At 41.7% G+C, this 22,888-nt stretch overlaps 1 long non-coding RNA gene across 1 annotated transcript in view; it reads right to left on the bottom strand.

Moving 5' to 3' along the window:
* Positions 1–18,918, bottom strand: part of LOC141758910 (uncharacterized) — a 31,969-nt gene extending 13,051 nt beyond the window's left edge. Inside the window, exons 1-2 of the long non-coding RNA XR_012591982.1 lie at positions 18,870–18,918; positions 1,443–1,518 (exon numbers count right to left, since the gene is read on the bottom strand). This is a non-coding gene — a long non-coding RNA (uncharacterized LOC141758910). The remainder of the gene's footprint in view (positions 1–1,442; positions 1,519–18,869) is intronic.
* Between the last annotated feature and the right edge of the window lie 3,970 nt (positions 18,919–22,888).

Below are 22,888 nucleotides of genomic sequence, written 5' to 3'. Positions count from 1 at the left end.
CACATATGGTCCAGAAACCCTCACAGGTACTGCATTTAGCATAAAAAGTATGCTCAAATCACAACAAGGTAAACTGCAGCCCAACAGGCAACAACAGCTGTCAGTGTGTCAGTTTGCTGACTTGACTATGACTTGCCCCCAAACTGCATGTGATTATCATAAAGTGGGCATGTCTGTAAAGGGGAGACTCGTGGGTACCCATATAACCCATTTTCATTCATATATCTTGAGGTCAGAGGTCAAGGGACCCCTTTGAAAATGGCCAGGACAGTTTTTCCTCGCCAAAATTTAGTGTAAGTTTGGTTATTTAACCTCCTTCGCGACAAGCTAGTATGACATGGTTTGTACCAATGGATTCCTTAGGTTTTCTAGTTTCATATGATACCAGTATCTTCACTCTAGCTTTAAAAAAGAGCCCCCTACAACCTAAAAATCGCAAGTTGCGTTAATGCATTAAAGAAATTAGTGGCATTAAAATGAATTTGCATTAACACGTTATTATCGCATTAACTCTGACAGCCCTAAAAAAAGCTATTTGAATCAGTATTGGCCCGTCAGCCCGATACCGTTATCGGTGCGTCCCTTGTGGAGAATTACGCAGAAAAACAAACCTTATGGGAAGAGGGAATAGTTCAGCTAATGCAGCACGAGGGCCTGCTGAGCTCACAACGAAACGAAATATCCTCATCATGTGAATGAGAAGTGACAGTCATTTTCCCCCTCTACGGGGCCAGCGAGCGTTGATGCAGCAGGCCTCACACAATGGCCCTCGCTGTAGCACATATATCATCAAGTCCCCTTTAACAGCGGCCTGCCCAGTGGAGTCCCACGGAGCCCCTGAGTGGAATTTCTGCATTTACAATCATTTTCCACATTTCCCTCAAACGCACCACACCTCTCTCCCAGAATCCCCAAGACACCCGAGATATTCTTACAAAACCTCGTTCTATTACCCTTCATGTCGTCAACGTTTCACACTAACCAGGAGCACCGGGAGTGGGCTTCAAATTAGTTATGAATCGTTAGCTTTCTCAGCAAAAACCTCTTTAGATGTGAGCCAGCCATGGAGAGAACAGTGGGAGTAGGTGGAGGCTGCATTCCTTCGTTTTGGTCTCAGAGTCGGACTATAAATCTTTGGTAAATTAATCTCAGCCAGGCACAGGGCCATCCCTCTGTCCTTTAAGATGCACATTAGTGCCTGGCTGGCTGGATGCTTTCACAACTGCCAAGGTGAATAGGCTATGAAGCTAACTGGCACTTATCAATACCAACTGGGTTATTCCCGCAAAATCCTGGTTTCAAAGATTTCAAACATGAAAAATGTAAAAAGACATAAGCAAATTAAGCTTTTTAAAAATAAAAAACAAGTTTTAAAGGGATAGTTCAGGTGTTTTGAAGTGGGGTTGTATGAGGTACTTATCCATAGTCAGTGTATTACTTACAGTAGATGACGGTCGGCACGCCCCCAGCATCAAGCAGCAGACAGGAGCATCAACACCGGAGCAAAGCAATACAGTGCTGTGGACGGGGACGACAGAAAAATCTATTTGAGCCTCCTAAAAGAAAGGCTCAACTAAAAAAATATATATTTAGAATATTTTCCGATGGCTAATTGAACTGAAAGTGAAACTTGTCTATACTGTTTTTGTCTGCTGGCTTTGGAGAGAGCATAGATAAACTACACTTTCAGTTTCTGGACAATATTTTTCATTGTTTTGTGTTGTTAAATAATAACTATATACATACATTTGCATAAAGCAAGCCCAAATCTTAATCTCTGATGATATATAATGGTGATTTTATGATTTAATGCAGTAAATATATTACATATTGGTCCTTTAATTAATTAACCTCTCAATTAGCACCTGTTTCGGTAATAATAGACATGTTTTGGAAATGAGGTTGATCATTTTGGAGAAGTGGTAAACTATTTGCAATAGCAATAGTTACTTAAAATCACTTGCAGGCATCATATAGCTACCAAAGATATTGAATATTCTGTGTGTAAATTGATTTCAGCTCAGACTCCCTGAAGTCGAGTCTTTTCTATCTTTCCCCCTCGGGAAGATGAGAATGTAGGTGAAGGAGGCGGGGAGTTCTCTTTCCTCCCCTTGTAAAATCACATTTTCCCCTCCTACTTGAAAGGATTTCTCAGATTTCTGGAAGCAATGGCACACAAGCACGCACACACAGAGAATTATACAGTCACTCACACACAAACACACACAAACACACACACACACACACACACACACACACACACACACACACACACACACACACACACACACACACACACCATGAAGGTTAGGTACTTTTTTTAGACATACTAATAACAGACTAACACTCTCCACTCTGATCTTCAAAGCAAGTGAAGAGGAGAGGAGAATGAGGCCATTGAGGAGCCCACTGAGGGAGCTTTTTGGCACATTTGAACCCACTTAGCCTGTAAAAGAACACTTTAATATTTACAAATTGCAGTAACACGGCATGCAGCACGAAAGCCAAAGCCAATTCACTCCTGCAAACATAAAGTCTGAGTGAGGGGAGTTAATTTACAGGCGGAGAATGCGATAAATAAAAAACAGCTTTTTACGGTGTCATTTTAGAGGCTCGTAAAGAAGGAAAAGTTTCCTTTCTTCGCCTTCAAGTGTGAACTTAACAGAATTATAACCTTTGAAACTGAATTGGATGCTTTATTGCTTTATCTTTAAGTGGTTTGTTGACTAATTTTCAACCTGAAAAAAAAGTCCCGACAGTAAAGATGACTGCTTTGTGAGCCTGAGAGGTTGCTGCTGTCACATCAGTCTGTTTTATTTTACTTATCTTTTACAAGAAGAACTGAAAACTGACTGAATTATTTCCGCTGCCATGTTTATTATTATATATGCAGTAAGGAGTTCCAAGTGGTCACAAAACTTCATTGCCAGTTTATCCAGCTATGTGAAGTGGCAGTACTCATTTAGCCTACACCGAGCCCTGGATTATGTTTACAACTGGCATTATAAAGCTGTCTTCAATGACACGCTCATATTTCATATTCTGTAGCAGATGATATAAATGCAACTGGAGCATCTCAAGAATTTTTAGCAAGGCCGTATTTCCTTCAGGAAACAATGTCCTGACTGGGCTCAGCTGCCACTCAGGGGCTCCTGGGGTTTCCAGTTGGGCCAGAAGGGGCTAAATCTGTTTTAGGATACAACAGTCTTCATAAGGAGGATATAGATTATATAATCTTTGACTTTGTTTTAGATGATAAAATCTATAAAAACTTCGGAAATAGCTGTAATGACAGAGAGAAAATGCCAGCAGAATCGGAGAAACTTCTGGACGGAGACTTAATCCATAAAAGTCATCGTAAAAATTTTTCTCAAACATGCAGAGTCATCCTGTATTATCGTACTGTGCTTTGGTTAATGGTGGTTGAGGTTGTTTTGCAGGATGTGTTGCTGTTGTTTCTTCAGGATTTGTCCATGTTTTTGTGTCTAACTGATTATTAGGGACAACAATTTCTGACACTGGTCCAGTATTGAGGGAGAGCGCTGTAGACTCCAGCTGCTCACAGGCTGCAATATGGTGTTAATGGGGCAAGCTGGCACCATCATTTACGTCCACTAAAAGTGCTTGTTTTTGCCATGACAGGCTCTGATTGTTATTGTAAGTATCTGACGTTATGGAAAGAGTCTCGCTCAAGGAGAAGTCTGAAATCTGACTTGTTGCCAGAAGACAGCGGTGGAATAGTGGAATACATCCATGGTGGAAACGCTGCTAGTGCCAGCCGGGCAGAGTTTGTTGTGTTGGAGCAAAGAAAGCATATCTTATTGTTATCTAAAAGATTTTCAATGTCATGGCTGAATACTTCGATGATTTCGACGATGTGGATGAGGTCTTTGAACTAAATGGACGCCCGGATGTATTTGAGCCAGAGTTAGAGCTGTCGCGTTGAATGAATTTCCCCTGGGGCAACAATGATTGGCTCAACAGCGTGATATGCGATATTATTGCCTTTTATTTTTTTGCAAATTACTAATTACATGATGCAAATACGCGGCACAAAACACGTAAACATAGCGGTTGTGGCGGTTGCTTGCCATCCCCTGCGGTTAGCTTGTCAATAGTGCGGTTATTGTGAAAGCCCTAGCCAGAGTCTACGGATATTCAGATTTCACAACGAGACTTCTCCTTGAGCGAGACTTAGATACGAAAACAAACAGACTGGATCAAGCGAAAGGTAAGAAAAATGTTTTATTTCTCAGTAGGGTCCTTTCCATAATGTTATCAGACACTTATAATAACAATCTGAGCCTGTCAGTGACAAAAACAAGCACTTTTAGTGAATGTAACGTTACGTTGACGCTGCTCACTTGCCCTCGCAGCTCGTTTCGTGGCTGCCAGTTACAGCGTTATCCCTGAACACTGGACCAATTGCAAAAATTGTTTTCCCCATTAGTGGCTGCACGGTGGTGCAGTGGTTAGCACTGGCGCCTCACAGCTAGAGGGTTGCAGGTTCAAATCTGGCTTGGGGCCCTTCTGTGTGGCGTTTGCATGTTCTCCCCGTGTTAGCGTGGGTTTTCTCCGGGTACTCCGGTTTCCTCCCACAGTCCAAAGACATGCAGGTTAGGTTAATTGTTGACTCTAAATTGCCCGTAGGTGTGAATGGTTGTCTGTCTCTATGTGTCAGCCCTGTGATGGACTGGCGACCTGTCCAGGGTGTACCCCGCCTTCGCCCAATGTCGGCTGGGATCGGCTCCAGCCCCCCCGCGACCCCTAACGGGATAAGTGGTTGCAGATGGATGGATGGATGTTTTCCCCATTACTCACTTGGACACAAAAACATGGGAAAATAGGCTTTAATAAAACCGCACATTAACGTTGCTAATGTGGAAATAAGATTTGAGAGAAATCTCTCACCACACCTCGTAATTAGCTGTCTTCTCACTTAATACCCATTGTTCGGATCAAACAATGCGGTTGATGCAAACAGACACACACACACACACACACAAACACAGGCTATAAGTCGTCATTAAGCAAACTAATGAGTCGTGTCATTCTGGCACTCACCCTGATATTTGGATCTAATGAGCTGAGTGTCCACTGAAACTGCCATCTTGTCTGTTTCTAGCTCCCTCCCTCATCACAACAGGACCAAAAATCACAAACACATCCTCTCTCTCTCTCTCTCTGTGTCTCTCTGTCTCAGAGGCAAAACAACCCTCGCATTAACCACAGCTCCATTTCCCCTGCCACATTCATCGAGGAAACAAGTGGGTTTAATGGAGATCTAGTTTGCTGATTACAGATTACTGCGGTAAACAACATCCATTGCCTCCGAAGGAAAAAATGCTGCGAGTCATAAAAGGTGATAAAAGGCAAACAATAACAACCGGTGCCTAAAAAAAACCGCAAACAAGGGAAGCTTATTGCACCCTGGAGGGAGCTGCGCTTAATGTAATAAACCGCTTCAGTCATTTTAGGCAACTTTCCCAAACTCCTAACAGATTACACTGCCGGTAATGACTTTCAGCTTATTTTTAAAGCAGATAAAAGGTAAAATTGTTGAACTAAATGTGACATACGACGAGGGCTAGCCGGGAGCATGAAGCCATACTGTGTTGTAGCTGTAGGCGGGGCCCACAGCTTGTAAGCAGGAAAACCACAGACAGAGCCTGAAAAGAACTCCTAGAGTACCAGCATCAATTACTGCACATTACCCAGACCCTCTTTCTCTTCCTGTGTGTGTCTCTTCGCACTCATACGAGCCGGGCACACCACGGCACCTCAGGCTACCCAGGAGAGTGTGTACGAAAAGTGTGAGGGGAGAAAATGTGCAAACTCCTGCATACACATGCTCATCTGTGTCTATGTGTGTGTGTGTGTGTGTGTGTGTCGCCGGGTAATATATCATCTCAGCTTGAATAGACCCCCAAGCCAGAAGTTAATGAAGTGAAATGAGACTTATTAGCCAAAAACCTTTAAAGTCACTGACAGGCGAACGTGGGGGAAATAAAGACAGCCTGAAATTATTAATGACAACAGAGACGTACGTGGCGCACAAAGGGAGTGTGAACAGTGCACAAAACGTACACTGTTTATACCTGAGGGGAGATAAAGATTTCTAAACTTGAGCGCTATTTTCTAGGGCTGGGCTGATGCACCTATCTCCTGATTTGATACTATCACAATACTTGAGTGCCAATTTGATATGTATTGCGACTCGATATTATGATTTATTGCAATTTCAGGGACGTATAATGTTTTACACTTCTGGTGAATATAATCCAATCAATCTTATTTCCATATATGTATGTTGTATATACAGTTCCCTTTGTGAACACCTTATTTTGAAAACCGGACGTAGTCACACGTGTATACTTCCGCTAACTTCTCCAAGTCCGTCTCTAGCTCTCCCGTCAGCTCCATTCTCTTTACAGTTGTCTCTACAGTTGTAGCATCGACCGATTTGACCACGGAGATGAGACCGTTTTCTACTTTTCCTTTTTGGTTCGCTGCGACCGGCTGTGGTTTGTTTTGGTTGACGGATACAGAACGCATATGACAACAATAAAAGCGGTAACTTCCTTCTACCTCCTCATAGACTCAAATGAAGCAAATATATTGATTCTGTCATTTAAAAAAACTATCGATTTTTCTCCCCACCCTTCCCTCAAAGTTCAAGCCAGGACAAACATTGATTATGCTGCTGGGTGTTTTTCTGTGCAGAGACTTTGCCCCCTCTTTGCCCTGCGGTGGATTAACACAAGAGTTGACACTATCATATGATCCACGTGGTGCGCATTTCTCAATGGCTTTATTTCTAAGGCGAGCGTGCGGCCCGGGTCGGCTAAGCCAGGTAATGTTCAGACTAATTGGACAGGAATGACCAGTTATCTGGCTGATTACTGCCACTCCTCATCAGGTAATGGCAGCTCAACGGGGGACCGGCTGTGTCTGACGGGCAGCACATGATTGAGAGTACAGCCGTTGGAGGGGTAAGGGGTGGGGAGGGTTGCAGTGCCTGCTGGCAGGGGCTGTTCTGGGGTCAGGCAGCGAACAGGGGCGCACTTCTCATCACTGTCAGAGGTTTGGAGGCCTCACATTTGGAGTGTGGAGGCCACAGTGGGCAAAGAGTAAAGAAGCAAAGACATGAAACTCTGGTGTTTTTTGCCATCAGCCGCTTTTGGAAAACATGTCTTATATTTATAATATTTTATTGTTTAACACAGGCCATTTTGGTAGAATACGACACTAGAATAGAAATAAATTAGTTTTACTTTTGTACGGCACTTTTTAGACGGACGTTTTACTGGCGTCTGGTAGTCGCTTTCAGTCCAAAATGGTGGAAGTGTAGCTTTGTTGCTGGGCACTGATGTTGCAATGGATCAAACAATTCACTTTCACTTCTTGGCAATATACGTTCTTTGCAGTGGGCAACTCTGGGGTCTGTGAAGTGAAGCCAATGCTGAAGCGCCTTAAACTTGCATTCTTTCTAACAGCCAGCAGGGGGCGACTCCTCTGGTTGCAAAAAGAAGTCTGATTGGATAGAAGTCTATGAGATAATGACCCTACTTCTCACTTGATTTATTACCTCAGTAAACATTGTAAACATGAGTTTATGGTCTCAATCGCTAGTTTCAAGTCCACAAACCAGTGGGTGCCGTCACGGTGACTACGTCCACATCTTATATGCAGTCTATGGTAGCCCTCTTGACCAAGCAGCCAGTACGCCAGACGTCTGACAGCTTCACCTTCGAAATGGTTGAAGGGATGTTTGTGTGCACTTGTCAGAGACATGTTGACCGTGCAGGTTCATAAGCAGCGCAATGTTTCTTCCACTGCCTCTCCTCTTTGAGTAGTAAAGCTAAAGGCGGCAACAGATGAAGATAAATTAAAAGATCGGGTTTCGCCCCCACTACCCCACGGACCCCAGGGCTGACCTCTGTGCTCCAAAGATGCTTTGAAGCCTGATACATCTGGCTGCTTTGACTGAGGGCTCACAGAGAGACAGAGGTGTTCAGGTTGGACTGAGTAACCCCCTCGCTGTTTTCTGCCCTTTCTTTACCCAAGTCTTAGCCCTCTATTGACCCCACTGGTGTTTGCTTTAGGGGTCATCAAGACTGAGCCACTTGTTTCGCCTAAAGGCCAGAGACCTAAGGACCCCAGGGTACCAGGCTTCGCTCTGAGTCAGCCAATCATGGTCATGGTTTGAATCATGAAGTCAGGGCTTGCTAGATGGGAAATTAGACTTGACAGCTTCATGCATCTGATCAGACGGGACATTGATGTGATGGTTGAACCGGTTCTAAACAGAAACAAACAGTATTGATTCACTATGAGGTGTATCAGTTATGGTTATCCTATAATATAGAGAAAGATTTACAGTATTAACAAAGAGGTAGGTCTGGCTTAAAGGGCAGGTCCATTACTTTTTAAAATGTATCTATTTATTTAACTTAAGTGGCGGTCGGCATGCTCCCAGTTTGGAGAAGCAGACAGGAGTACCGGCACGGGAGTTAACCAATAGACTGCATTGAACGGCACATTAGTTCAGATCCAAAAGTCACACAATAACACAAACAAACTAACCGATCGAGGCAGCGGTAGACCAGCAACTCTTGTTTTCTGCAAGGTAAAATTACTGTTTTTGTGACTGGAGTCTGGTGGCTTTGAAGACAGAAGAATTACAGCTTCAGTTCCCTGTCGGAAAGGGTTGTCTGTTTGCAGCTGTGAAAATATTCAAATCATAGCGTACACTTAATTGGTATTGATTTTTTTTGGTGGCTAAAATACATTTTTCTGCTGCTCCCGTCGACAGCCCTTTCCGACAGTAACTGAAGCTGTTATATCGCTCTCTTCAAAGCCACCAGACTCCATTCACAAAAAAAAAAAAATTTACCTCACAGAAGGTATATATATTATGTATGTATGTATGTATATATTATATATATGTTATATATATTATATAATAAGTCATCCGCAAACTATGTTAGGTTCTTTCGACTTCTGTTTCCTGCCTCTTATTAGATTATTTATGTTGAATATCATGGACGGTGAGATAAGCCTCTTCATATTTCACACAATAATATTTCCCTCACCCTTTCACTCCACACAAAATCAGATCATTTGTTTGATGTCCTACTTTTAAATATGGTTAGAAGACTATCTGGCCTGTAAACATGATTCAATTCAATCCAGGAAAGAAAAAAAAAATCAAAGAAACAGGATGACTAGGCTTTCATTGTAATTTTTCCCAGCTCCATCTCTTCACATTCACAGCTCCGTCAGACAATAACCAAGCCCTAGCTTTTGCGCACCAACTTTCCATTATAATAAATGATTCAGCTGCACTCACAAATAACTCACTTAGCGGCAGAAATTGGGCTGAGAGCTGACCTAGATTTATGTCGACCCTTCCTTCTCCATTTGCCTGTTTCTTCAGGAAGTAGAATGGAGAATGTGAACAAGGTGGAATGTGATGCTAGCTCAGCCAAAGAGCCAGGCGTGAGGTGAGAAGTGACGAGTTGCCGGGAGGAAGCTATTGTCTGGACGGGAGCGGATGGGGGAGTGTGGGAAATTTGGTTTGTGTGTTGGTCAGACTCAAAAGTTGGCCTTTGATCATATCTCATCGTGGACTTACTGCTAAAAGGGAATGCTGGGACATTAAACAGTGGTCAAAATCTGGTACAAATCCATCCATCAGTTATTTTCTGTGGTTGTTTGGTTGCCACGAAATCACAGTGGAGGTTGTCAGTCAGTCATAGCGTTAACTCTAGGGCTGTCAATCAATTAAACTATAAAATAGTATCCATAGTTAATCGTGATTAATTGCAAATGAATCGCACATTTTTTATGTGTTCAAAATGTACCTTAAAGGGAGATTTGTCAAGTATTTAATACTCTTATCAACATGGTAGTGGGCAAATATGCTGGCATGACATGGCTGGTACCAATGGATTCTATAGGTTTTTAAGTTTCATATGATAGCAGTATCTTCACTCTAACTTTAAAATTGAGCCCGTTACAACCTCCGAAATATCGAATAGCCAAGCCCGATTGCACCACGTTGGATTTAATAAATTGCGTTAATGCATTAAAGAAATTAGTGGCGTTAAAACAAATTTGCGTTAATGCATTATTATCGCATTAACTTTGACAGCCTTAGTTAACACACGAGAAAACGCATGACAATTTAAGGTATGGTATGCTTGAAACAAACTGGTTTGTACAACGTGTTGTCCCACCACATCTGGAGGTAAAGTGTTTATGGCTCTTCTGAATGACAGCACTCACAGACGGGCCAAAAAGCCTGATGATGATCATTCAAAATGATGATTACAATGCAAACTCTTAAACATATAATTTTTAGGAGACATGGCTGCATTTGTGCACACAACACAGATGGAAGTACTTGAGTTCAGAATGAAAAAAGACAGAAAAAGAGAGCTTCAAATCCAGACTACTTTCTCACCTTCTCACATCTGGCGAGTCACTGCATGAAGTTGGCCTGATTGTCGGTTTGAGAAAGTTACAAAAGTTGTTATTGTTTTGGTTCCCACTGCTCGGTTTGATTCAGACAATTATAATTGGTCAGAATTCATGAAATGTTGCCAAGTTACGAGCAAACCTGCCACTATCAGCTAACTCCAGCACAATTGCAAGGTCAGCAACTCTGCTCCCAAACCAAAGCAGATAACACAAGTTGGGTTCATACAATCAAAGCTTCCTCTGCTGCTCACCTCTCTCTGCCTCCTTATCACAGCAGGCAGAGAGGAGTAGTAGGAAGAAGCTTTTAATGTCCAGCTACGGGTTGTGTGGGTTCACTTTTATGGCTCTGCTGTCTCCGTCTCTTTTCGGCTCACTATTGACTACTGTAGCCTGCAGGCGGGAGGGCGCATAGTGTGGATGTCTGGGTGGGAGTGGTATGGCTGGGCCGGGGGTGATTTGGGGAGAGTGTGTGAAATAGCATCCATGCATGAAGCAGATAAAATAGGAAGTATGTGATGATTCGGATAATAAAAAGGTTGTTTCCATTCAGCTTCGCTTGTTTAATTTAGTGACCAATTATTCAAATGAGTCAAATCCCTTTACTGGTGCTGAAACGACGAGTTGATTAATTTTAATTTTAATGGATTAATCATTAAAGTAATTTATAAAGCAAATCTCTGTTTTATATAATTGTATACTAAATTAGGGTTGGGCGATAATTCAATATTATAATTTTCTTTCAATGGAATCGTATCGTGGTGAAATCACATATCGTGATATCGTGATACACATTACGTCATCTAAATTGATAATAACAAGCTCATACTAACTCAAATCTCTCAGAAAATAGGAACATTTTGAAGGAATATCATTTGGAGATTGCAGTTTAACACTTTACTATTATATTTCTTATTTTTTTCTTCATAATTTCACTTGAAACTGTTATGTTCATTTTGCAGTAAATATTATATAATCATTAAATGAGAAAATACACATTACTTTTCATTTGTCAAGTATTTAATTCACACAGGAGTATAAAAACATATAGGCTTTACCATGTGGTTATTTCATATAGACTATATCAAATGAAATGACCTACTGTATATCGTGACAGAAGATTTTGGTCATATCGCCTAGCCCTATACTAAATATCTTTGGGTTTTGGACCATTAATTGGCTCGATTAGAGCTTCAATAATTAATCAATTTAAAATTCTCTGATTCCAGCTTCTTAAATGTGAAATTTTCTGGTTTCTTTACTCCTCTTTGACAGTAAACTGAATATCTTTGAGTTAAGGAAAAAACAAGACATTTGAGGACGTCATCTTGGGCAATATTCGTAATTTTTCACAATTTCTGGCATTTTATAGACCAAATAACTAATTGTTTAATCGAGAAAATAATCAGAAGATTAATCAGCAATGAAAGTAATTGTTATTTTCAGCCCTAGAATCGATTAAAAAAAAAATAAGATGAATAAATTGATAAAATAATTGTTAGTTGCAACCCTACACTGTACGTAAGGATAATTACAAATCAAAATGTCAGATTCTAAGACTCAACACTCTTTAAAAACCAAACATAGTCATGTTTTTAGACATGTGTTTGTGTGTGTGTGAGGTAAAGGGAAAGGGGGATGGGGTTGGTGTCTGCGAGTGCTTAAATGTCAAATTGCTCTTGCAGACATGGGACCAGAGAACAGTGTCTGTGTGTAAGCCTGTGTGAGCAGAGAAAAAGGGGGCGATGCTTGGCTCTCTGCAGACCTCTGGGACCAGGGAGGCTGGAGATAAGCCACCGAGCATCAGGACCCCTCATTCTGTCTCTGCCTGCTCATGTCAAACCACCGGGGTCCCCTGTACTGATAACCCCGAGCAGGAAAAGAGCCTTTTATGTAGCCTGTCTGAGCCGTTTACCACACCACACACAGAGACGCACATATACTGCATATATAAATGTAGGAAATTCATCCCATGCAGCCTATTCAACCACCTTTCCCTGCAAAACACAGACTCAGTGCATCAATCCTGAAAGCCAGACAGCACCGATAGAGGGAGAGAGTAGCTAGGTGGTGTGAAATAGCAGCTAAAGAGGCCTGAGGCTGCGGGTCAGAGTTCTCCTGAGGTCATTCACAGCGAAATTGACTAGAGAAAGGGAGGGAGAGGGAATGAGAATGAACGAGAGAGACAGGGAGACAACCTCCGGAGCCACTGATACAGCCCCCGGGTCTCTTTGATCCATCACTGCGAGCTTCCTGAAGTAAACACAGGCTAATTGTCTGGATCAGGTTGAGATGCTTATCAGCGTCCGCCCGTCTGTTCCCTCCAACGCTCTGATACGTTTCTTCAGCGATACACAGAGGAAGGCTCGAGCTTGTCAGTCCCAATCAGATTCCTGGAGGTACTAATGGATACACACCAACATTTAACCGCTTCAATCCACCATCCGCCGCCCAATGCATCGCTAAGTCCAGGCCAGGTTTGACCCCCCCACGCATATCTCTTGACCTTTTAATCCAGCAAGCGCCTCACAATTAATGCAAACCTGATAAAGAACAAGTTACAGAGGCTTTTTAAAAACCCATTTAATTGTGCTCTAAACTTATCTTTTAATTGCCTGGCTACTTTGCTTATAAAAAAAGAAGTTGGCTTTGTTCCTGAAGTTTTGATTTCAGTTGCGAGTAAACCTTTATCTATTATTGTGTTGTTATTTGTGTTTTGTCAATGGTGTCACATTCGTTTAAAGTTGTATTATCGTTTTTTTTGTTACTATGCATATTCCCATAGCCCTACCATAACCCTCTGAGACCCACTTAGACCCATTTTTGTCTTGTTTAGGGGGGACAGAGGGTCTTTAGGGAGAGATAGCAGGTCAACAGTAGATGTCACATAGAAGTGGTGTACATCATCTGAAAGCTGGGAACCCGAAGAATGAATGAATGAATTAAAATAAATTGTGAGAGTATATAAAGGATGAAATATATGATGGCCATTCCCAAGCTCTATTATGTATCATAAGTAGTTGCGGCAATTTTTGTGCGATACCATTTGTTACACAGATTTGGTGCTAAATCTAACCATTTTTTCCACTCAAGAATTGATAAAAATGATCAATAGTCCCTCCAAAATACCACATTAAGACACCAAGACCTTGAGGAACACCATGGAAAAAGCCATGCTGTGATTTGGAATCAAAAACTTTTGACATTTGGAGATTTCTGCAATAATTGCATTTTTTGGATTGGATGGTGGCACGTCTGTTCTGGAAACTTATCAGAAACCCTCTTCTTGTCATCTACCTAGGAAAGCCATCCATCCTCTGAATGCTCTAGGTCTATAGTTTGTAGCTGTAAAGTTCCATGAGGCTGTGATTATCCTAGAGGTCACCACAGGTCATTTTATACAGTGAGGTCAAGTTTAAAAAAATGGTCTCAATACAATGAAATGGCTACTATGGAGACTAACATCATCAGACATGAATACAGTTGGGCTCATTGGATCCACAAGAGTCTCAGCTTTACAGTGATACCCAATTTATGTTTGTTTAGGGACCCCAGTATGCAGAAATATTCAGACACATAATTTTAGAATAGATGAAAATAACCTAACTTTGGAGCGTTATTTACCATTCTTCCTGACAAGCTAGGTTGACATGATTGGTACCATTGGATTCCTTACTATTAGTACTACTAGTAATACCTTCACTCTAGCTCTAAAACTGAACCTACTACAGCCTCTGAAAGACAGTAAAGTATGTTGGGATTGATCTCAGAGAGTACAGCTTTTTGCAATTTTGCAATATTGAATAGAGAATCAGAAGACGGGCAAGAAGATAAAGAAACAGACAGAATATTAAGAGGAGGAGGAAATGTATTTTCAGAGCTTTGAAGTTGAACTTTTGGTCGACAGGAGGTGGTGACTGGGAGGCAGGGATGACAATATCCTCCTTTTTGAACTCCCTAGCATAAATATTGGCGCTGATGTTGTAATGGGGGTTTTCCTCGTGAACCCTCCTCCTCCCTCCGACACAGACCTTCCAGAAAAGAAAAAGCCCTTCATGTGGATTCTGCTTCCCCTCCTCTGCTCCCGGAGCCCACAGAGATCACACACCGGGGGTCTCCGGGGGGAGATAGCTCATCCAGTGATGACGCTACTCATTGCAAGCCTGATTGGGTTTAGCGATGCCTTGGGGGGCTGAGGCCAGATAGTAAAGATATATCAATATACCACGGCTACTGGGGCTACAGGAAACACATCATTGCCTTGATCTTGGGGGAACTGGTTTCATGCAGATGGTTGTTGCAACATATTTATAGTGGCAGCTGAATATAGATACATATCTTTTGTTTTGTACGTATTTTGTAGGGGTGGGGAAAAAAATGATTTACCTATGTATTCCGATTTCTTCTTTTTTTTCAAAATAAGATGTTAACAAAGGGAACTGTACATTCAAAATACATATATGGAAATAAGACTGATTGGATTATATTCACCACAGCATAAAAAATGTCTTTGTTCTTTCATTTTTTTGGTTGCTGGAAAAAATGTAATAAATAATACCTGACAACTGATAAATTTGACTTCAGGACATCTCTGACTAGATACATGCTGAAAATCTGACATTTTTATTGTATCAATTTAGATATTTTCCAAAGTAAAATTAACTTTTTTATGGTCTAGTGTTATAAAAAGTTAACAGAAATTGCAATAAATCATAATGTAGTAAAAAAATTATAAATGGATTTGCATTTATACAGCACTTTTCTAGTCTTCTGACCACTCAAAGCACTTTACACTACATGTCAGCATTCACCCATTCACACACACATATTCATACACTGATGGCAGAGTCTGCCATACAAGGTGTCAACCTGCCCATCAGGATCTAATCTAAATACTCGTTCGCACACCGATGGTACAACCTTCGGGAGCAATTTGGGGTTAACTGTCTTGCTCAAGGACACTTCAACATGTGACCAGAGGAGCCGGCCTTCCGATTGGTGGACGACCTGCTCTACGTCTTAGCCACAGCCGCCCCGGCGTAGTATCGTGATAGTATCGAATCGGGGAGATAGGTGTATCGTCCAAGCCCCAGTCTTTTAAGCCTTTTCCTCTTCTCTTCATATTGCTTTTAATAACCTCCAGCATCTATCTGAATGGCAGTAACATTCAATTTCAAATGCAGCACAGCCCTGCAGTGCGGGTGGGTATGTTCCGTGTATGCAATAAAGAGCAATGGAAAAAGCCAATGTAATTTACACAGCTGAGGGTGGGATTTGTTTGTGTTTTGATGTGGTGTGTCCAAATCGGATTGATCTAAAATCAAATCAAGCTGTATTTATAAAAGCTTGTTTTATAGATATATATTTTACAATCACATAAAATCGAATTTACAACTTCATCATACGCTCAGCAGCCTTTAACAGAGCCAGTAAAATTAGTATTTTTTTATTATTTTCTCTTTCAAAACTCCGGTCTACACAAGGAGTGGAAAAAGGAGCGCATACAGTAGCGTGAGGAAAGCATGTCTGGTTGTCGGATACATGTGTGTTTACGTGTCCAACATGTTTATATGTGCATTTAAAGTGTGGGCATTTGTCCCTACAATCATTTGTATGCACATGTGTGTGTGGAGCAGAGATACAGCCCCGCATCGTGGACCGGTCCTCTATCAAGTAGCGGCATCGCTCTCACCTCGGGCGCAGGACTCCACTCTGTCACTCAGGGTGACACATGGAGAGGCAGCCCCCTGCCCGTGGCGTACAGAAGGGATCACCGCCCTGTCACTGTCTGTCACTCCGGCTTTGTCCCCCGTCATGCCCCCACGCTGGCAGGTTGAGGCGGAGGAGGGGGAGCCCGTCATGAACGGTGACAGACTGACAGGTGACAGGTGAAGCCAGCCAGACAGCGAGTGCCACAGACACTCGAACCTTCATATATAACCCAGTGTGGTTCAATATGTGTGTGTGTGGATGTGTGCCTGCATACAAACACATACAGCTGCTTTGTTAAACACCACTGGGATGGGATTACAAGGTCCTTTTGGGGTTGAAATGACGCCCGTTGAAATTTGTAACTTCTTGCGGTATCAATCTGAATGTCAGAAATAGTACAGAGTAAATATTGTAATAGTTTTGAATGCAACATGGCCACTGTTCTGCCCAGTCTTCTCCCTCCTATAGCAGCCCATAATGATCTTCACCTCAGTCCGAACTGCACAGTTTCTCCCCAGGCTGAATATCTGTCTCCTGTGACTGCACTTCGCCTCCAGCACTTCCTCCAACAAACCAACTTTTTCGCATACACACACACACACACACACACACACACACACGCACACACACACACGTTCTAACTGAGTCATTTGACTGCTCATAGGACATTTAGTTCTTTACTTTCCTTGATTATCATTGTTTTTTAACACTTTTCTTTTTTTGTTTTGTTTTTATGAACTTAAAACAGGGGAGGACTGGGACATTACAGCATAATCAATAATCAATCAATCTAAAAAGAGAGGTACAGGTACAGTTCAAAATACATATAAATAGTTGAGATGGTTATAACTATCCCATTTTTCCCAGTATTTATTAGGGCTGGGACGATTCACCTATCTCCAGATTCGATATGTATTGCATTTTTGTTAACTTTTTGAACACTAGACCACGGGAAAAAGTTAAAATCATACACTTCTAGGGACTTTTACTTTGGAAAATATCAAAATGAATACAGTAAGAAGGGTTTGATTTTCAGCATCTATGAAGTCAGAGATGTCCTGAAGTCAAATATATCAGTCATTGGCTGGAATTATATATTAAATTTCATCCAGCAACCCAAAAATACAAAGAATAAAGACATTTCCCTCAAAAATTAGTGGTATTTTCTTTTTAATTTATAGCGGACATGTAATGTTTTATACTTCTGGTGAATATAATCCAATCAATCTTATTTCCATATATGTATTTTGTATATACAGTTCCCTTTGTTAACACCTTATTTTGAAAACCGGACGTAGTCACACATGTATACTTCCACTAACTTTGCCAAGTCTGTCTCTAGCTCTCCCGTCAGCTTCGTTCTCTTTATGCATCCATGTTCAGCTCCATCGGGGCCGTTTGAATGCATTTAACATAAATGTCAGTATATGGGTGCTCTACAGTTGTAGTGTCGGCCGATTTGACCACGGAGATGAGAGTGGCAGCCGGCTTGACCGCACGTTACCGCAATAGGATAACGTTTCCTGTCCATGACAGAGTTAGCATGCAGCTTTAGCCGTGATGTCTAGCTCTGCTCTTCCTGGCAATGTGTGAAACCCAAAGTGTTTTAATACTTTACTGTATGTGTAGTGTTTTAAAATGTGACGGTGGAGGTCGTATCAACGCGGACTGTCCGCCGTTTTCTACTCTTTCGTCTTTTGTTTTGGTGACAGAACAGGAACGGACATGACGTCACGTTACTCAGACTACAACAATAAAAGCGGTAACTTCCTCCTACATCCGCGTAGACTCAAATGAAGCAAATATCAGATCAAGTTACACAGAGAAGCACATTCAAACTTCGCTAATGAAATATGCATACACTGATACTGATGCCTCCACTGTATATAAAAACATCGGCACACACACTCAAAGAGTTCAGCATGCAAGCATATTCACAAATACACATATACACACACACACAGTAGCAGCACATCATCTTTTGATCGCAGTCTACCCTGCTGGAGTTAAAACATACCCACTGCAGTGATGCTGCTGATGCTGTCAGATCTAAGCAGGGACTGAAAGTGTGTGTGCTGCAATAAGCTTTGGCTTATTTTAAATTTTTCATGCTAGAAAAGGCAAACAAACACTACAAGGGGCAGAGCTAAATAATCTAGGTTGATTTGGGGTATATATTAGCACAGCTATAGACACATCTTTTGTTCTCTTTTAAAATCAGTTTGAGCTGAATAATTGCTGAGAAAATGCAACGAGACATCAAAGTTATTTAGGTGTAACCGAATTACAGCCAACATATGTGCGCGGCCCAATACGGGATTAGATTTACAGCTCTCTTTGTCACTCGATGGACTTTTAATGGCCATTATTGCTGCTGGTTGAGGGCCTTAAATCGAGCATTAGACCTTCGCCGTGGCTTGAATCTAACCAGAGGTTGCACCCAAATCATTCCATTTGACCCGAATCTCCCATTCCATTACCCAGCATTCCCTGTGGGGACAGTAGTGGTCCCTCAACACTTGAACTCTGACCCCAGACCTCCGTCAGGAGAGGAGCCAATAACGGCGAGGGAGGTTTTATAGCTGAATTGTCTCGCTTCGTGTCTCAGAGGGGACATGCAGTCATAATGATTCCCTATGAGGTTCTGCTCTGAAATGTGATTTAGTTCTTATTACCTGCAGTCGTATTGTGTGAGGCAGGGGGACGTCATTCTGCATCATCTCTATGAAAAAGACAATAAAGAAATGTCTTTAGAATATTTAAACTTTACATTAGAAATGGACTTGAATTTTTTTCCTGATACTCCTGTGGGGTTTCAGAGGGAGTTCATACCCCAATTGTGGGGTGTACAGCATCACAGATCCAGGTCAAGCGAGGTCAGTGTGTCACAGACCAGTCTAATAATGTATAATTTAGTGTGTCATCACTCAGGATGCTCCTGTCTCTGCTCTGTCCGAGGAATATGATTTACTGGGGCTTTCATGAGTCTGACCATGGTCTTGGTTTAGTAGTTGTTTTTTTATGAAAATAATTATTTTGTGTCTGTATTGTATCTGCAATCAAAAGCTGTACAAATATATTCACTAAATTACTTATCATTAGAGACAATTATTTTGATTATTGATTAATTGTTCATGCAAAAAATGGCTGTAAATGCTGTTTTCAAATATCTCAAATATGGAGATTTCCTACTTTTCTCTGTTTTATATCATATTAAGCTGAATATCTTTGGTTTTTGGACTGAAAACAAGACATTTAAAGACATCACCTTGGACTTTGAAAAACTGGGATGGACATTTTTCATTATTTTCTGACATTTTACAGACCAAATGATTAATCGATAATGAAAATAATCGTTAGTTGCAGCCCAACTGGTTTGCAAAAAACGTACAATGCCAACATCTGCTCCCGGCGACTGGGCTGCCCTGGCAGTGTCAGCACCACGGTACCGGGGCAACAAGTCTACATTTACTATTTTGGTGCCTGTCTGCCTGAAGTGTGGATCTCAATGTGAATTGTATTAACAGAAACTTCTCTGGGGCTGGAGGAGGAGAGCCAAGAGATGTCTCATGCGGTGGTGGCCTCAGATTGACAGTCCGAATACCTCCGATGATTCCACAGTTTGGGACCCTCCTGCCTCATGCTCATAGTCTGACATAAATATCTGGCAACCGGAGGTAATCCTCTCCAAAGTCTAGTTTCCTCAAAATTAGTTCAGGAATGGGGGAATGGAAAACGCAAAAAAATGACTGACAGAAGCACATTCAGACACACAATGATGGAAAGCACATAACACACTTCAAAAGTATGAACACAAACTCACTGATACACACTCACATCCCGCCTTTTTATGAAGAATGAGTGGTTTTAGTGCAATAGCTGGCTAAAGAGGGAATAAAGGCCAGGTACAAAGGAGGAGGAAGTTTAAAAGAAAAGAGAGAGGAGGGAGAAGAGGGATGTTTTCACCGTTCACCGAGTCCATGGCAGGCCTTGTGGGATTGGCAAAGATTGGTGAGGATATGAGAGGAGCTGCACTTGAAAGCCCAGCCAGGAGTTTAAGATGTTCAGAGGGAGTTATTGGTCGCCCACTCTTCCTCTTCCCTCCCCTCCTCTACTTCCCGGAGTCTTTTCAAGCTCCGGGCCTACAGACTCTTTCTTCTTTCTCTCATCCCTTAGAGCCCTAACATGCATGACAGGTACAAGAGAAAAGAGAGACTGCAGACATGTAAAGAGAGGAAGAGGAAGGGAGGAATACAGGTGAAGGACTCCAGACAAAGGAGGGAGTGAGTAGGAGTGAAGGTGATAGGTAGAAGGAAAATGAGATAAAGCATCTTATTTGATGGCATTTCTAGCTCGGATGTTTCAGTTCACAGAGCTGTCTCGTACAAAAAAAGGGATACATAAGAAGCTTCATTTAATGGTACTCTGCGTTGCCAAAAAGTATGAGGACACCTGAATAAAGTATTCCCAAACCATGGGCATCGACACGCTGCAATAACCGCCTCCACTCTTCTGGGAAGTGCTTTCCACAAGATTGTGGAGCTTGGATGCAGGGATTTGAGAAGCATATTCTGAATGCGCTGTATACATGTGCAAAGAATGCTCCTAAAACCTGAATATCTGCATATCCCACATGTCTTAATCAGAAAAGACTCAATTCGGAATAAGGTCTAATTCAGAATATCCAAACTGAATGTGCTGTTTACATGACCCGGATCAAATTCAGAATATTGACATTAGATAACATGATAAGGTCTGGCTCGCAGTCGGTGTTCCAGTTCATCCCGTTCTTACAGAACCTAATGTCCTTATGGACCTAACCCATGTGCACAGGAGCATTGTCATATTGAAACAAGGAATGGATTTCCCCAAACTGTTGCCACAAAGTTGGACACTATTGTATACAATATCATTGTTTGCTGTATGTCTCATATCTCCAACTAAGGGTCCTAGCCATAGACTGTATATAAGAAGTGGACGCAGTCACCGTGACGTCACCCATTGGTTTGGAGACTGCCGTTTTGAAGCCTCGAGTTCAGCATTTTGGCTGTCACTGTATTAGTTCTTGGCCCGCTCGCCATGTTGTTGTTTTGCAAACAGAAGTGACACAAGAGGGTGGAGCTACAAGTACAACAGAACGCTGAATAAGACATTTTTAGGCGACAAAAAAGGTTGTAGTTGGAAGACGAAACAACCGGACAACGCCGTGGTAGCAACCTGCTAATCACAAGGTAGCCACACCCTAAAGCATCCCCTGATTAGACCATAATTTACTAAATGAACATCATGCTGTATTGAAGAAGGCTTGAAACTAGTGATTGAGACCATAAACTCATGTTTACAATGTTTACTGAGGTAATAAATCAAGTGAGAAGTAGGCTCATTTTCTCATAGACTTCTATACAATCAGACTTCTTTTTGCAACCAGAGGAGTCGCCCCCTGCTGGCTGTTAGAAAGAATGCAAGTTTAAGGCACTTCAACATTGGCTTCACTTCTCAGACCTGGAGATTGCCCACTGGTCCTAGCACAAAGGTTTGTGGATTTCCACATACTTTTGGCCATATAGTATACCTTTTTTTGGATGTAACTAAACAGAAGAGGGAAAACACGTCTCTAGTATTTGCTACATTACTTTTATAACAAACTGAAGGCCCGTACTTTGAGAAAGAAACTGCATATAAAATGTATATAGTGTCCCTCAAAGCATATCGTGCCAGACTAATGCGAAGTAGCTGTGTATTAATCGAATTCTTGGAAGATAAGGTTCAATATTCTGAAAGGAGTTGTTAAATTGAAAATATGAAACCATATATCAAGTAGAGCAAGTATGTGGTGAAGCACAGGTGAAAAGTATTCTTTTTCTTTCCAGGCTTACGATTCTTTCATCCTTAAAGGCATCCTCCCGTGACCCCATTTTAAATTTATTAGCCCCTTTGAAAAGGGTTTATCTCAAAGAGTGATGTAATATTCATCTCCGCCAGTGCCGATCCCGGTATCAATGAAGTTCAGGTGTGCGGTGGAAGGGAAGACACAAGAGTGCTGTTTTAAGTTTGTAAGGATGAGTTACCGCTGCCATTTTTTGCGCCGTATAACGATGATTTGCATGACAGGCCTGTAATGGTCGATGAGGTCACTGGAAGGGGGTTTAAAGCAACGGTGCTTATGGGTAAAGATAATAAATTTTGCTCTGACAAGATGAGAGTAGAAATGACAGATGGTAAGAGGTTTTTTTTTTCCTCCTCAATGCCATGTGTGTCTTCTATCAGAACCCTGCTTCTTTCAAAAGGGTGACCGAAGAAAGTAAAGAGGTTCAACTGTGGCTCGGAGAGGAAAAGTTTAGCTCTCTCTCTCTCACAGGCCTCTTTCATAACCATTAACTGTGTGGTGACACCAGCGGATATTCAGATTGATTTACCATCGTCTGGGGATCACTCGGCCTGCGCAGAAGTCTCCCATACCAAAGATTCATTTGTGTCCTTAATGAAAGGCTTCCTGCCCCAACGTTCCTTTAAACCAAAATCCACCTATTTTATACTTCGCTTTGATTGCTGTAATGGCCTTATTTATGAGGTCACTGTCGAAACGCGTTGGTGGTTCTAAAGCCACAGAATGGGCAGGGAATTAAATCTAAAATCTCCAGATCCGAACCTCATTTTTCAAAAAAATGCAGCAGTGCCCCCAAAATCAATGAGT

The sequence above is a fragment of the Sebastes fasciatus genome, chromosome 20 (genome assembly GCF_043250625.1).
Source record: "Sebastes fasciatus isolate fSebFas1 chromosome 20, fSebFas1.pri, whole genome shotgun sequence".
In the NCBI taxonomy this organism is placed as follows: domain Eukaryota; kingdom Metazoa; phylum Chordata; class Actinopteri; order Perciformes; family Sebastidae; genus Sebastes; species Sebastes fasciatus.
This window is presented reverse-complemented; position numbering and strand designations above follow the sequence as displayed.